Raw genomic sequence first — 7,228 nt, 5'->3', positions numbered from 1 at the left:
ATCATGGCCTGAGCCAAATCCAAGAGTCAGACACTTGACCAGTTAAGCCACACAGGCACTCCTGAAACAGCCTTTAAATTTGACCTTACTATGACAAAAATTGGTACGAACTACTCTCATAATATTTTTTGGAAAGAGAAATTAAAAACAGACTAAAATGCATCCTTCCACTAATGAGAATCAGTATAACAAAGACATTAGTGATATAGAAACTGAAAGCATCTGCCTCAATTAAACCCACTTCACTCACTGGAAGGGTGATTTGGGGTAATATGTATATTGCTCATATTTTGCTCACTCGTAAAGTCGGTACTGGTTGTATTACCTATTTTCATCGGCTTAAAATAAGTAAAACATGTGTGAAGCACTTAAAACACTGACCAGCTCATAACAATTATCGTATAAGTGTTTCAGTATAAAACTGATAAGAACAGATACTACACTTGATCTTAGCCAAAAGGCCGAGAAGCTATTGTTTCAGTACTTTCAATATCAAAGAAGAAAAATATGTTATTCACTTACTATGGTAACTTGGTATATTGAAGTAAAGGACAGAGAGGACTATAAATGTGATAATTTGAAAAGAAAAGCAGAAAAGAATAGGTTAACAAAAAACCTGTTCCAATAGTATGTAAAGTACTTCAGAACGAGAACATTAAATAGGTCAGAGGCTGTTGTTTCAGAAAAAAACCAGCCTCTCACACAGCAAACAGATGAAGAAAAACAGTAGAAGGTTCAGGAGCATAAGAGAAAAATATGGAAAGAGAAGACTGTTGAAAAGAGAGCAGGGATAAGACAGTAAGGAGAGTTCATTGATAGTGGTGAATATGAAATAGAAAAATACTTTGGTGGTCATTTGGCCAAGACTATGTTTAAAAAAAAAAATCAAAACTGAGAAGTACTTTCTTAAAGCAGAAAGAAATCTGACAAAAAAAAAAAAATCAAGACCTGATAAGAAAGCTAATGTTTTGGAGTATAAATGCTTTTTAACACTGCATGAAAGACTTGAAATAATGTAACAATTCCTTAGAATTTAGAAACCCTGATCTTCAAATCAAACCAGACTAAATGTGTATACTGCATGTCAACCGAAGAACATTATTTCAACTATAATGAGCTTCAATTTCTTCATCTATAAAATGAGAGTATGATACCTACTTCAGGATTGTATCATAAATATTAAATATGATAATAGATATAAATAGCCAGGAAAACAGTAGGAATACAGAATGCTGTAAGTAATATTATTAAATTTTTAATGGATGATGAAAGCGTAAAATAAGAAGATGAAAGAATAAAATGTAAAAAAGAACAATAATAATGTGATTAAGTTGAGTTTATAAAATATTAATAACATTTATATTCAGTATTTTATCTACTGATCAAAATAGAATATAAGTATGTTAATGTCCTTTATAATTAAAAACCATAAGGATCAAATAACATATGATATCTGAAAACACTTAAAAATTATATCGTGCTAATTAAATACATTGGATAAATAGATATTAAATTCTCATTAAGTTAAAGAACTAGGGCAATTAACAGATGAAAGAACAGCTGTAGTAGTTGAAAATAATACAACTTTGAAGATAAGGCTTAAAATACAAATTACTACATAATGAACAGTAGCTAAAAGTAAAGGAGAAAGAAACATTATTTTTGAAGGATTTTGGGGACATTTTTTGGAGGTGTTTCAGTAATGCAGTGAAACATTTAGGAATGTTAGGAAGCCTTGTCTTTAAGAAGCTTTGACAAATGGATATACCCATGTAATCATCATTATGGACAAAATAGTGAATATATTAATTACTCCTAGTTTCTTTGTTTCAATTTGTATTCTCCATTTTCTCCTTTCCCCACCACTAGTATATTTCTCAGGCAACAAACAATCTGCATCTGTCACTACAGATTAATTTGAATTTTCTAGAATTTTCTAGAAACGGATTTATATAGTATATATACATTTTTTGTCTAGCTTCTTTCACTCAATATAATTATTTTGATATTCTTTCATAGTGAACATGTATCATTAGTTCATTCTTTATTGTTGAGTATTATTCTATTGTTAAAATAGATCATCAAATGTTTATTTATTTATTTTTTTGATGTTCATTTGGATGTTTCCCATTGTGGCTGTTACTGATAAAGCTTCTATGAATATCCATTTACAAGTTTTTGTATTGACATATGCTTTTATCTTTTGGAAAAATACCTAGAAGTCAAATGACTGGATCATGTGATAGCTTATGTTTACCTATTTAAAAGGCAATTTTTTTTCTACGGTATTATTTATATTTCACCAGAATACATAAGAGCCCGTTTCTCCATATCCTCACCAACGCCAATGAGTATGACCACTCTTTTTAAACATACCTATTCTAATAGTTGGTAATGGTATTACAATATGTATGCGTAGCTGTGTTTTGTTGTTGAGAAAGTTACTGAGGTGTAATTACAGACTATGGGATACACTAATTTTAAGTATATACATCAATGAAGTTTAGTAAATTCACAAAATTGTGCAACCATCACCACAATCCAATTTCTATAACATCCCCCTCCAATCTCTTGTACACTTTTGCAGTCATTCCCTGTTACCACCTTCTGCCCTAAACAAATGATAATCAGCTCTCTGTCTTTATAAATTTGCCTTTTATTGACATCTGATACAAATGGAATCATGTAACATGTAGTCTTTTGTGTCTGTCTACTTAATTTAATATTTTTGAGTTTCATCCAAATTGTAGCTTATTATTGAGACTTCATATATTTTTATTGCTTAATAGTATTTTATTGTACATATATGTGACCTTTTGTTAAAAGAATAAAGTTAAAGTGCAAAAAAGTTTTTTCACCTCTTATACTGAGATTCCACCATTTTTTAATATACTTTATGGGTTGACTCAAGTTTTTGGTTAATTAGTAAGATTCTGAAAAAAATTATTTTGACAGTTTTGGCCAATATTCTCATTGTTTTACAGAGGAGTAGATACTTGGGGGTCTTTGTCCCACCATTATGGAAGTTCTACTTCTTATATGATAAACTTATATTTAACTTTTTAAGAAATTGGCAAACTGTTTTTCATTTGTAAAATAGCACCATGATATATTTTTCCAGCATTGCAGGATTGTTCACTATAATAGTTTTAATTTTCACTTCTCAAATGACTAATACAGTTTATCATGTTCACATGTTTACTTGCCATCTCTCCAATTTCTTTAATAAAATTTCTGCTAAAATATTTTGGCCTTTTCTTTTTACATTGGCTCATTTATTTTTCTGATTATTTGGTTTACAGAGTACTAGTATTATACATTTTATATAATCTGTATGTACTTTTAAATGGGCTTATAATGCTACATATGTAGCATTATAATAATAAACCAATTAATTAATAATAAACCAATAAAATTATATAATATAATATTATATTACCTATTTCTCCCTGTCACTACTGTGTTATTATTCTCATACATTTCATTGTTCATAGTTTCACAAAACTACTAATTTTATTTCAAGAGTTAGTTTTCTTTAAAACAATTAAGAATGAGATAAAAGTGTTTTCCTTTTACCCCCATTTTCAACACGCTTTATTTCTTTAATTATATGCAGGTTTTTGACCTATATCATATTTCTTCCGCCTGAAGAATATTAAATATTTCTTGTAGAGTATGTCTACAAGCAATGAATATTGTCAGTTTGCTTTTCTAAGGAAGAAGTTATTATCTTTCAGTTTAGACTTATTGTTATAGACTCTAAGGAGAATACAAATTGATCCATATGTACATCTGCAAGAAATTTATTATGTAGTGAACTAATAATACATAAGCAAAAGGTTAAAATACGAAATGTCTGTGACTGTGAAAAAGTGCCAATACAATTATTTCATCAGGTTAGAGGCCATAATACATTTCCTAAGAAAGGCAAACAACAGCAACAGCAACAACAATGAATAGAACAAAACAAAACCAAAATCTAAAAGAAATAATGAACTAATTTTTCTATGTAGATTGGATATGTACACTGAATACATCTTTAGTTTTGAAGAAGTTATCACCTAGGACAAAAAGGCAAAAGCAATGCGGAATATTCCCCACAGAAGGAACTGCAAAAGTCTTACCCTTGGAAAGGTATTTAAACTATAAGATGAATAAAACAATGACAAGGTTTTGTCAGTTTCTAATTTCTAATTGCCCTTTCCTAGGAAGAACTCTTCTAACCTTGAGATAATGCCTTCTTTTTGGAATATTAAAATTTAGTCTTTTTCACAATGATCACTAGAGTGGTTGTAAGATTTTCAGTTTACTTCATGCTTTTTCTCCCTTAGCATTCTTACTTGGTAAAATTAAATTGCCAATCTGATGGCTGTCCCAGAATCCCAGAAGTGATTGTGTATGTGTGTGCATGTGTGTGTGTGTGTGTGTGTGTGTGTGTGTATTGTATACTTAGGAAATACAAATGCTTGGAATTTGGGCATTTTAAAATACCCATCTGGGAAACCAATAAGTATACTTATGCTCTTTGTTTATCATTAGTATAGTTTATATTTCAGAAATGTATATGAAAAGCATAAATATTATGGAAAATGCTTGCCAAGTATTAGAAATAAGGAGAAAGGAGAATGCTGAAAATTTTCTTTTCTTTAGGATCATTGAGTCCAGTTCTCTAGACTAAGATTGACCCTGTGCCACATCATTGGAATGACCAGTAAGAAAATAAGAAAGCATTGGTATATTTTTTTGAAGCTTCCATGTTAGATCCTGTCTGACTAAACATTATTATTCATTTCCATGCTGCAACTACAACATTATACTAACAGCTGTCAATCTGTATTTCCAACTCCAGTGTTTCTTCTAAGCTTCATTATTACATTTCCAACTACCCTTTAAACACCTTTAGTGACTATCACTCAGGTATATGAAAATCTACATAGTTCAAACAAATGCATTAATATGTCGACTTCCAAAAGATACCCCCTAAAATGCAATTAAATGGCATTTTAAGTCATTTAGCCTCCTGAACAAGAAAACCTGATGTCAGTCACATATTCACTATGATCAACCCCCAAATCCAATGTGATATTTAATCAGGTTAAGCACAAATTCTAAATATCTATCAATTTAATTATGTCTTTACAAATCCATTGTTACTATCATAATTTCTATTTTATCATCTATTTCCTTTACTATTTAGATAGACTTTAAATAGATTTCCTTTCACCAGGGTCTCCTAACTTTAGCCCATTCACATTCTACAAGATTTAACTTTGTGAAAAATCATTTATTTACTGCACGACTTTTGGTATTTCCCCTTTGCCTACAGCCAAACTTCAAGCTCCTAAGAAAAGTATTTATGATCTGCTTATTATGACAATTCTTATTTTCACCACTTTACTTTAGCTATTCTATGCTAATACCCTCATTATATATGACCCTTCATCCATACTACAGAACTTAAAATGTGTACTTTCTCAAATAAGACATAAAAACTTCTTGTACCTTGAACACATATTAAATGCCATCACTTCATTCAAAATCACCCATATCTTCCTTGTAATTAGTCATGCTCTTGTTTATATATTAATTTATAGGACTTATCGACATTATTGCAATTATGAATGTTCTAGCATTTTATTTGTTTTACTTTATGTAAAACATAAATGGAAGTTTTCATTTTATCTTTCCAGGTTGGCCACAAATTGGCAACAAGTAAGAGCTACTGAATATGTGTTTGTTGAATAAGTTATATAAATGGAAATCCTACTTTATTATCACCTCATCTTACCTTATTATTTAACCATTATTGAAATTTATTATCTAATCGGTCTATGTTATATGTCATCAACTATATGCAATTCTAGCATATATTATCTCATTGAATTTCCCACAACAGCACTACCAGGTCATATTTTATATCCATTTTACATCATTCTATATATTAGTCAAGGAGAATTGAGTATTTTATTCAAGGTCATACAGGCTTTCTTAGAGCAAAGCCTGTTCTCTTTGCCTCGATACCATATACTGCCCTCATAAGTAATAAATCCCATTATGCTTCCAAAGATCAATTTCACACATCACTAACTTGGTTTGGAAAAAGAAAATAATGACCTACATGTGAAAGGTGTCATAAATTACTGAATAATAAACTTAAAATTTGTAATCTTTATATTTATTGATTAGAAAAGAAACTTCTGTCTTAAGTTATTTAACATTTTCTATAGATCTTTGACATCATTTAGACTTTTTGAGCCTCAGCTATACATTATTTCACAATGATTTTGAGAATCAAATGAAATAATGTGTACCTCAACTATTCATTGCAGTTGGTGTTATTATTATCACATGCGACCTTTTATGGAAGGTTTTTATATTAGACAAATCGAATTTTGAATTCTGTGACGTAGCACCATAACTTCTTCATGTTGACTTTCCTCATCTATAAATAAGCATAATGGCAAATAACACTTCCCTTGTTAAGTTGTTGTGAAGAACAATTTAGTCACTGAAGTTACAGCACATGTTGATGGATACCCAATTAGTATATGTGAACTTCTATATTTAATATTCTTGCCCTAATATTGTTATTTTTATTATTTGCTTTTACCCACATAATCTCACAATTATCATCATGCTAAATCATTCTTTATATATAACACAAGTTCAGATTTTTACATCAGATCACTCTTTTTTTGCTTCTACATGACATGATCAAATTCTACCTTTATAAAATCTCTCTGGCATGTTCAGATGGTTTGATATGTGAGAGGAAGAACAGTGGAAGACTATGATGAAGACTATCAACATTCTAGTAGTGATTGATTGTGGCATATACTGTAGTAGTTATAGTGAATATGAGTTCCCCAGGTCCATCTTTATTATATCAGACATTAACACTTCACAAGTCCATCTTCCTCTAGACTCTAGCCAGATATGGTAGGCAAGAATAAAGAAATAAAATGCACCTAAAGAGGAGAGGAAGAGTAAAATTATCCTATTATTGATAATATGTTGTTGTGGATAGAAAATCCTCATTAAACAACATTAAAAACTATTAGAACTAATGAATTCAAGATCAGCAAGGAGTCATGATCCAATATCAATATACACAAATTTCATTTCTATACACTTGAAATGAAAAGCTGAAAAAATATAATTAAGAAAATTCCTCCTGAGAAGGCAAGATGACGGAGAAGTAGGGAGCTCTGTGCATTTCGCTTGCACC

The 7,228-nt window shown here is 30.2% G+C and overlaps 1 pseudogene; it reads right to left on the bottom strand.

Annotated features, from left to right (window-relative positions):
- Positions 1 to 311: 311 nt before the first annotated feature.
- LOC144217999 (U2 spliceosomal RNA) lies at positions 312 to 473 on the bottom strand (annotated as a pseudogene).
- Positions 474 to 7,228: the final 6,755 nt, after the last annotated feature.

This window comes from Crocuta crocuta, unplaced genomic scaffold, assembly GCF_008692635.1.
Source record: "Crocuta crocuta isolate KB4526 unplaced genomic scaffold, BGI_CrCroc_1.0 scaffold300, whole genome shotgun sequence".
Classification (NCBI taxonomy): Eukaryota; Metazoa; Chordata; class Mammalia; order Carnivora; family Hyaenidae; genus Crocuta; species Crocuta crocuta.
The sequence above is the reverse complement of the archived record's forward strand: the minus strand, read 5'-3'. Positions and strand labels throughout refer to the sequence as shown.